Source organism: Haliotis cracherodii, unplaced genomic scaffold (assembly GCF_022045235.1).
Source record: "Haliotis cracherodii isolate W230 unplaced genomic scaffold, xgHalCrac1.p SCAF_12, whole genome shotgun sequence".
Classification (NCBI taxonomy): Eukaryota; Metazoa; Mollusca; class Gastropoda; order Lepetellida; family Haliotidae; genus Haliotis; species Haliotis cracherodii.
In genome coordinates this window covers 26,543,119-26,553,488 of record NW_027266267.1, presented here as the reverse complement: position 1 = coordinate 26,553,488, position 10,370 = coordinate 26,543,119, and positions in this window count along the sequence as shown.

The window sequence follows — 10,370 nt, the reverse complement described above, 5'->3', positions numbered from 1 at the left end:
GTGGACACATACTACACTGATATAGAGTGGGCACATACTACACTGATATAGAGTGGGCACAAACTACACTGATATAGGGTGGGCACATATCACACTGATAAAGAGTGGGCACATACTACACTGATATAGAGTGGGGACATACTACACTGATATAGAGTGGGCACATACTACACTGATATAGAGTGGGCACATACTACACTGACAAAGAGTGGGCACATACTACACTGATATAGAGAGGGCACATACTACACTGACAAAGAGTGGGCACATACTACACTGATATAGAGTGGGCACATACTACACTGATAAAGAGTAGGCACATACTACACTGATATAGAGTGGGCACATACTGCACTGATATAGAGTGGGCACATACTACACTGATAAAGAGTGGGCACATATTACACTGATATAGAGTGGGCACATACTACACTGATATAGAGTGGGCACATACTACACTGATATAGAGTGGGCACATACTACACTGATATAGAGTGGGCACATACTACACTGATATAGAGTGGGCACATACTACACTGATATAGAGTGGGCACATACTACACTGATATAGAGTGGGCACATACTACACTGATATAGAGTGGGCACATACTACACTGATATAGAGTGGGCACATACTACACTGATATAGAGTGGGCACATACTACACTGATAAAGAGTGGGCACATACTACACTGATATAGAGTGGGCACATACTACACTGATATAGAGTGGGCACATACTACACTGATAAAGAGTGGGCACATACTACACTGATATCGAGTGGGCACATACTACACTGATATAGAGTGGGCACATACTACACTGATATAGAGTTTCAGAAACTGATTCCGGTCCCTGGTCATCACTATTATTTCGTGTCCTGCTTGCATTACTGATAGATTAGTGTAGATATAAAGTATGGATCTGATCTATGGTGTATCAATAACCTTTGATAGATTGTCTCATTGTTGTAGGGCGTGCTTTAGATGATGACATCAAGTATATTTGACGACAGATTCACAGTGACCTCATAAAATACGATCCAACTTTGAACAAGATACAACTTTGAGAGATAATGATTATATTAGTTTTGTTTAAAACTGCTTGGAACAATATCTATTAAGGTGTGCTTGATGTTAGAGTAACGTCTATTCAGGTCAGGCATTTGTATCGAGATGTAGCCAATATTTTATAAGTTAAGCATTTGTAATTACCGTGGTAATAACATAATCAATTGGCATACAATATTGACAAATAAGACCAATAATCGATTAATGTTAACGTACTGCAGGATAAGGGACAGACCACTCCATATGCTGCGGGGAAGGCCTGAGATTTGATGTAAAAAACATGTGCCAGATAAGGTTTCAAAAGCTAATTGTGCTTGAAAGTTGAAAAAGTAATTGTTAGCCACGCGAAATACTTTATGGCAAAAAAACAAAAAAACAGCGCCTTCCTCCCAGAACATCCAATGGTCGGTCCCTAAGTAGCATTACATGAATAGACTCAACAAAGAAAATAAAGATTCCAGTCGGAAGATCGTAAGAAATCGTCATTCTTCACAAGGCCCGTGGCAGTGTGGCATTCTCCAGTCTTGGCATTGTGGTTGATGATGTAACAGTTGGGGAGCCTCACACATGCCTGTAGACATGCTCCTTGACTCATCACTCGGCCAAGGACAACAACAGGAGCGCTCAGCTTCATGCCAGGTTTTTCGTCAGTCATGGAATTAAGGCGACCTAAAACAAATCATTGTGGACCATAAAGTAGGAGTTCTTCCAGATCGTATTCAACGGCCCTCTGTTGCGGTATTGATACCTGTTTTCAAATGAAAGTATTCTGACATGTGATGTGTTGCATCAATTTAAGTTAACTATTCCATTCGAAAAATCGACTGTTTCTGTGGAAGGTTCAGGTTACCTGAAGGCATAGCCTACGTCATGTGACGAAACAATATTTACTATTCCAACTATTTTCAAGCCAGCAATGATATGTAGGATGCATTTGTCTGTCCAAGTTAATACCCATCCTAAAGATAGCGGGCACGGGTGGCCCAGTCGTCTAAGGCGCCGCGATTCGCTATGCAGAGTTGCGTCCCTTGGGTTCGAATCCCGGTTCGCCCCGATTATGTTTCTAGGTTTGTCAGCACCATACCCGTGCTCGTGGGTTTCACCGAAGTGGTAAACGTCTAAGACCTGCATCACTTCGGGCTTTCCTCCCACATTAATCTGACACGCTTGTGCAACAGATGTGCCACAGTGGTCTTTCTGTGATGATTCTAACCAAAACAATTAACCTTGCTGTTTATTTAGTCCACATAAGCTTAAAGCTTTCTTTTTTAATTGATCATTTCTCCCCTGAGTTTTAGACTTAGATAAATCGACCAATGCCGACATAAGTGTTTGTGTGCGTCCTTACTTGCACTAGTCCGGACTAATACCGCCTTTGTAATGCTAGCCCACTAAGATACCAGGCCGCAGCTTAACAGGGGTACCCTACTCAGACACAATAGGGACACAACACTGAGACACCAAACCGCAGCTTAACAGGGATACCCTACTTCGACACAATAGGGACACAACACTGAGACACCAGGTCGCAGCTTAACAGGGATACCCTACTCAGACACAATAGGGACACAACACTGAGACACCAGGCCGCAGCTTAACAGGGATACCCTACTCAGACACAATAGGGACACAACACTGAGACACCAGGCTGAAGCTTAACAGGGATACCCTACTTCGACACAATAGGGACACAACACTGAAACACCAGGCCGCAGCTAAACAGGGATACCCTTCTCAGACACAATAGGGACACAACACTGAAACACCAGGCCGCAGCTTAACAGGGATACCCTACTCAGACACAATAGGGACACAACACTGAGACACCAGGCAGCAGCTAAACAGGGATACCCTTCTCAGACACAATAGGGACACAACACTGAAACACCAGGCCGCAGCTTAACAGGGATACCCTACTCAGACACAATAGGGACACAACACTGAGACACCAGGCAGCAGCTAAACAGGGATAGCCTACTCAGACACAATAGGGTAAACACTGAGACACCAGGCCGCAGCTTAACAGGGATACCCTACTCAGACACAATAGGGACACAACACTGAGACACCAGGCTGAAGCTTAACAGGGATACCCTACTTCGACACAATAGGGACACAACACTGAGACACCAGGCCGCAGCTAAACAGGGATAGCCTACTCAGACACAATAGGGACACAACACTGAGACACCAGGTCGCAGCTAAACAGGGATACCCTACTCAGACACAATAGGGACACAACACTGAGACACCAGGCCGCAGCTAAACAGGGATACCCTACTTCGACACAATAGGGACACAGCACTGAGACACCTTGTCGCAGCTTAACAGGGATACCCTACTCAGACACAATAGGGACACAACACTGAGACACCAGGCCGCAGCTTAACAGGGATACCGTACTCAGACACAATAGGGACACAACACTGAGACACCAGGCCGCAGCTAAACAGGGATAGCCTACTCAGACACAATAGGGACACAACACTGAGACACCAGGCCGCAGCTAAACAGGGATACCCTACTCAGACACAATAGGGACACAGCAATTAAGACCATCTCTTAACGTCATTTGTTTTGGAGTGGCCAAGGTTTTGAACCACCAACCTTCGCTCTCAGGGCTAACGCTCCTTCTGCTACACAAAGGAGTGTAACAAGAGTAAGGTGAGCATCCAATAATAAAGGTTATGTCATACCACAACATTAATTTGAAATGAAAGCTCAAAGTTATTCAGCTTGTTGACGTATCTCCCAGGGACTATTAACACTATGTACGAATCTATACTCTTCACATAAATTATTAACATCTTGAACATTCAGCTAGTCAGCCATTTGCTCAACGCACAGTATAAAGTAACATAAATATGATTTGTCTCAACAATATTGTCAATATTTTCCGATTTGTAATTGTAATTGTAATTGTTTTATTCACAAAAAAGTGTTAGGCCGTAGGCCTATTACACAGAACTATTTACAGAGAGATGGAGAAAAAAGAATTACCCCTATTTTACATATATAACTATATCCATACACATTCATACACATACGCATGCATATATACAAATAAATATATATCCAGACTGTATGTAATGACCGAAGTCGAAAAGCTTTGTAAACGTAGACTGCTAGATTTCGTATGATTTTAAAGTTAGTGGATGACATAAGAACATTAAATTTATTTTTAGAAGGGGTTGTAAAATATTTAGGAGGAATGTATTCAGCTCTTAAATCACTATAAGCATTGCATATAAGCACAAAATGATATTCGTCCTCAATAAAATTCTGGTTACAAATCAAACACAGTCTCTGTTCTCTAATTTCCTTAATATATCGACCGGTCTCAATTCGCAGCCGATGGGAGGAGCATCTCAACTGAGCAAGTGCAGCTCTGAAGTTTGAAACATTTACTACCTTGATATAGCTTTCTAAGCCAAATGAAACTTTGTAAAGAGAGTAACTTTGAGATTTAGTGCTAGATGAAACAGCTGCATGCCAATCTTGCTCAGACGAGGCTTTTAAACGGTTTACAAATTCCAAGATAAAACTTCTACTATTATTACTCCCATATGTAGCCAAAACCAAACGAACAGAGAATGTGTTTGATTTTAGAGACCCAGTTGATCTTATCATTATTATCATCAAGTAATAATAATCTATAACATTTCTTCACTAATCTATTTTCAGGCAAATGTAAAATTCTGTACCAATAAGTAACTACACGCTTATACGCACATATGTACATAGGATACCTTCCGCATTCCCCCCTAACCACATGATTTGATGAAGATTGTTTAACCCCAAGAAAGCGTTTACATGCTAGTACCTGGATTTGCTCTAATTCTTTGTAAGTATCTACAACCCAAATCTCGGCACCGTATTAAAGAATTGGAGATAGTTTAGATTTGTAAGAAATACGTATGATTGATTGATTGAAACGTGACCTAGAGGTTCCATGGGCGGTCATTCTATTCTTTCTAGTACAACCTGTATGACACATGGACATTCACTCGCTACATTGACACAAAATGTCACTCCTTTCAAGATTATTGTAGGTTTGAAATGACTCAATTTTGTAGCAATGATTTTCAAACATTTGTAGAAGTTATGTCTACTCTCAGATATTTCTCATGTATTTATGGTAATTGTTGCCGCATCAATAATTGTAAATAGCTTGTTGTATATCCTTAATGAAAGCGTTGGATAGCTTACGTTCAGCGCTTTATTTTGATACTTACATCTTCAGGTGTGACCCACGTGTTTTCCCCATGTGTAGAGAAACACACATTGGCAAAGAGCCCCAGTGTGTTGTATTCATCGGCAGTTAAGGAGAGTTTATCACCTATGAGGTCCGCGCGCTGTATATTTATACTTAGTCTGGATCTCCTGTCTTTACCCTCCAGGTTTCGTTAGATCGTTCACGGTTGTCTCGCTACTGGCGTGGTCACGATCGGAACCCAGGTTTCGTTAGATCGTTCACGATTGTCTCGCTACTGGCGTGGTCACGATCGGAACCCAGGTTTCTTTAGATCGTTCACGATTGTCTCGCTACTGGCGTGGTCACGATCGGAACCCAGGTTTCTTTAGATCGTTCACGGTTGTCTCGCTACTGGCGTGGTCACGATCGGAACTCAGGTTTCGTTAGATCGTTCACGATTGTCTCGCTACTGGCGTGGTCACGATCGGAACTCAGGTTTCGTTAGATCGTTCACGATTGTCTCGCTACTGGCGTGGTCACGGTCGGAACCCAGGTTTCGTTAGATCGTTCACGATTGTCTCGCTACTGGCGTGGTCACGGTCGGAACCCAGGTTTCGTTAGATCGTTCACGGTTGTCTCGCTACTGGCGCGGTCACGGTCGGAACCCAGGTTTCGTTAGATCGTTCACGGTTGTCTCGCTACTGGCGTGGTCACAGTCGGAACTCAGGTTTCGTTAGATCGTTCACGGTTGTCTCGCTACTGGCGTGGTCACAGTCGGAACCCAGGTTTCGTTAGATCTTTTACGATTGTCTCGCTACTGGCGTGGTCACGATCGGAACTCAGGTTTTTGTTAGATCGTTCACGGTTGTCTCGCAACTCGCGTGGTCACGGTCACGGTCACTTAGTCCCTCGTGTTTCTAATACTCCGTTTTTCTAATAATCCGTGGATAACCAACTTTCCCGTGATTGTCTAGCTATATGGGAATTTTAGTATTTCCTTGTCCAGTCAAAGTGACTGAATCTTTCGTCGATTAGGACCAGTTGATATTCAGACGAACTTGTCTATTTTAAAGTCTGAGGGTCTTATTTTTGGTGTTTATATCCCGTTATTTAACCCAGACTCATTACAGTGTTGAGTTAATTGACAAAGGTGTAAACTGGTTACAGTCGACATTATTTGCTGTCTACGCATCTGGTCGTTATCTTGTCAAAGTGTTGTTTTAGCTATGCTCATTTTATAACTGCAATACAGTTTTTTAGCAAAGCAGATTGTATATTTGCGCTGATGTAATTAATCAGTGATCTTTGTCAGCGCAGATTTTTGTTATCTGATCATTTATTGTCATCTATTAGTTCAATTAGCTGTTATCTGAAAAAAAAAATGTGAACCTATTACCACGTTTTCAATATTACTTTATTCTTATTTTATGACACCCCTGATGACTGGAGCACAGCTCCGTGACAATATGATATGTGCATCTGCCACATCTGTTTTGTTCTGAAAATGTTTCATCTTTTCCTAGGACCCAAGGACTTTATTTTATCGCAGAAGCAACCAACCTTGGTCGTTTATAAATGTCCCATATACTTCAACTTCACACAGGGTAACACTCCCTCTTCTTAATATTCGGATGAACTGAGCTCTTGTCTCTTGAGCAAAGGACACATTGACAACAGCTCCCGACGGACCGGCATGGAAGGTAGAAAAACTGGGGTCTGGGTTGTCACACGTTGCTGGGTAGTGCAGGAACCCCTCTATCGTCGTGTTGTCAAGTCTTTCTACAAACAAGACAAGCTCACCTGTTAAAGTGTGGTGGCACATGGTCACAAATAAGTCAAAGCTGAGCAACGTTGGTCGCGGGGGTTAGGTTGATGAGTGATTTGTGACGTTTTTTCTAATCTTCTTAGGCTATTTGGTTTGTTGGTTGGTTTGTTGTTTAACGCCGCATTCAGCAATATCCCAGCTATATGACGGCGGTCTCTAAATAATCGAGTCTGGACCAGACAATCCAGTGATTAATATCATGAGCCTCGATCCACGCAATTGGGATCGATGACATGCATCAACCAAGCCTGACCACCCGATCCCGTTAGTCGCTTTTTACGACAAGCATGGGTTGCTGAAGACCTATCCTACCCCGGAATCTTCACGGGTCCTTAGGCTATTTGATAAGGATGGTGTGTGTGTGTGTGTGTGTGTGTGTGTGTGTGTGTGTGTGTGTGTGTGTGTGTGTGTGTGTGTGTGTGTGTGTGTGTGTGTGTGTGTGTGTGTGTGGAGGGGGATGTAGGGTGTGTGGGTGTGTCATCTATAGATTTAAATTAGTTTTTCGCTTTCTCTTATCTTCAGTTTGGCTTTGTTACTGATAGACATTCATACAATCGCCACAGACTGCTGTTGTCCATGTGTATATGTTCGATAAAGTTAAATAAATGCAAGCTGGCGGGGCCAGTCGGAGACCATTTACTTACCTGATCGATTTTGATATGTTACAGTGCCTTTGACACAGTTAAACGGTAACTAACAGCTGAAGTGCTCACAGTTTTATCTGAATCCTGGGAGACAATTTGATTTTGATATTTTAGACTGCCTGTGGAACTGTTAAACGGGTAAATAACAACTGAAGTGCTTACGTTGAAATGTAGCTCTGTTATATATCACAATGAAGTCTATTGTGTATATGTGTTTGAGATCAACGATCCACCATGCTGGATATCTGAATGCCGTATGGATACAGCTGCCTTGGTAGTAATGGGGGTCTTTGTTACCATCCACAGCAACACCAGATGAGCCGGGATGGTTCAAATAGGAGGACGCAGTTGTAGGTTTTCCTTGGGCTATGTTCGTGACTGTATGGTCAGACACCAGACCTGTGCAATGTGAAACAAGTAATACAGTATAACTGGAATAAGTTGTCGGTGATCTGACGACATTGACTTGGGGTGGCGTTTTTATAAGGATGGTGTATTTTAATAATAATCCTTGCTCATTCTTGTTTCTTTATGCACATGGATCGGTATTTCTGCTCATATTGGCAAGGGAATTTTTAACAAAACGTTTAACTTCATATTTATCAATGATGTGATATGGTTCATTTATAGTCCAATAGCCAATGTCCTTCAACTGATTTACCAATCTGAATTAGGAATAAAAGAGACAAATGAAACAGCCGCATCTGTTTCACATTTAGATCTATGCATACAGATGTCGAGTTAAAAGGAAGTTGTCCACAAGGCTTTAAGAAAAGAGAGATGACTTCAACTTTCAAATCGTGAACTTTCAATTTATGTCAAAAACATATTTCAATAGTTCCTGTCTACATTTCGCAACTTTTGAGGTACAAATATTTGAAAGACCATCATACGATTCGGTCTCCAAAGGCTCAAAGAGTTTACAGTATTCAAGGCCATAGTGAAGCTTTCGGGTGCGGCAAAAATGTTGATGACTTATAAAAAAGGACAAGATCAGGTTTGTTGGCCTGGATACGTCTGAGGCTGTATATGGGCCTATTTTAAAAAATATTGTATGTATCATTTTCGATGACGCCATCTACATATTCCGGGTCGTACCATGGATGGATCTCTGTGTCAAAACCACAAGCATTGCAAAGACGGTAATAAAATGATCGAGCCATTCATCATGTCCCTGAAAATACTGTGTTTGTGTTGTGTGATACGCGATCTGTGTTGGATTCCAAAACGGAAGGGTATGTATCACTCGCATTCAGTTAGATGTTCTTCTACATTCATATAACACGAGGTTCTTCATGTAAGCGTCTTAACTTTCTTTAACTAAATGAATCACCCTCAACCAATACATAATTGATCTACTCGAGTAGCCATATGGCATAAAAAGCCACTGTTTGTACTCTTACTTTGGCTAGCATAGTATTAATCTAAAATTAACAGTTTCAATAATCGTTACAAGGAAAGTTAAACACAATATATGTATCTTGCGTGTGTCATACACTCGCTTTTTTCAGTTTTATGCATGTAACTTTCTTGATTTTTCCGGTTGCATAAAACCCCCGATCTGTGCTCTATATTTCTCTAAATGTATCCCCATTGTGGGAGCCGAGGTGAATATGTTATGACAATCGGACTACTTGCATGCACGTCCATGTCTACCAGTCATTCAGGACAATGAATACACATGTGGTGACAGGCTTATGATACCAGGCTTATGGTGACAGGCTTATGATAACAGGCTTATGGTGACAGGCTTATATGACAGGCTTATGGTAACAGGCTTATGGTGACAGGCTTATGGTAACAGGCTTATGGTGACAGGCTTATGGTGACAGGCTTATCGTGACAGACTTATGGTGACAGGCTTATGGTGACAGGCTTATGGTGAAAGGCTTATGATAACAGGCTTATGGTGACAGACTTATGGTGACAGGCTTATGGTGACAGGCTTATGGTGGCAGGTTTATGGTGACAGGCTTATCGTGACAGGCTTATGGTGACAGGCTTGTGGTGACAGGCTTATGGTAACAGGCTTATGTGACAGGCTTATGGTGACAGGCTTATGGTGGCAGGCTTATGGTGACAGGCTTATGGCGACAGGCTTATGGTGACAGGCTTATCGTGACAGGCTTACGACTGCCGCGTTTGTAACAACGACTTGACACGCAAATACTTCTCCTTTAACGTTTGATGAACTCTTGTCCTACCTATCGCTTTTAAAACCTTGTTAAAGCCACAGAATGAATCTCTTGAAGGCTTGAGTTGTATAACGTTTTAATATGAACAATCTGTTCAGTATGTTTAGGTTTAATAGAACAATAGAACATGTTAACTTTTTTTAAAAAGCATTTGGAAACTGTTCTTGAATTCAAACATTGTTGTGCCATTGTTTCCAAACTCCTTTTAATCCTTTAAACGTTGTTTCAAACGAAAGTATATACATATTAATGTATGATGTACAAAGTGGACATTGTTATGTGGCAGTATTTAATGTAAAAAAATTCTGCTGATTGTTATGGCAGTATACCGGGACGCTCATTCAATATTGAGCTTATTTTTCTCCTTTTAGAGGCCCGCGGCAGCTCGTTAATTGAAGTGACCTCCCTTAGTGTTGAACATACAGTAATGCCCTTTCACAC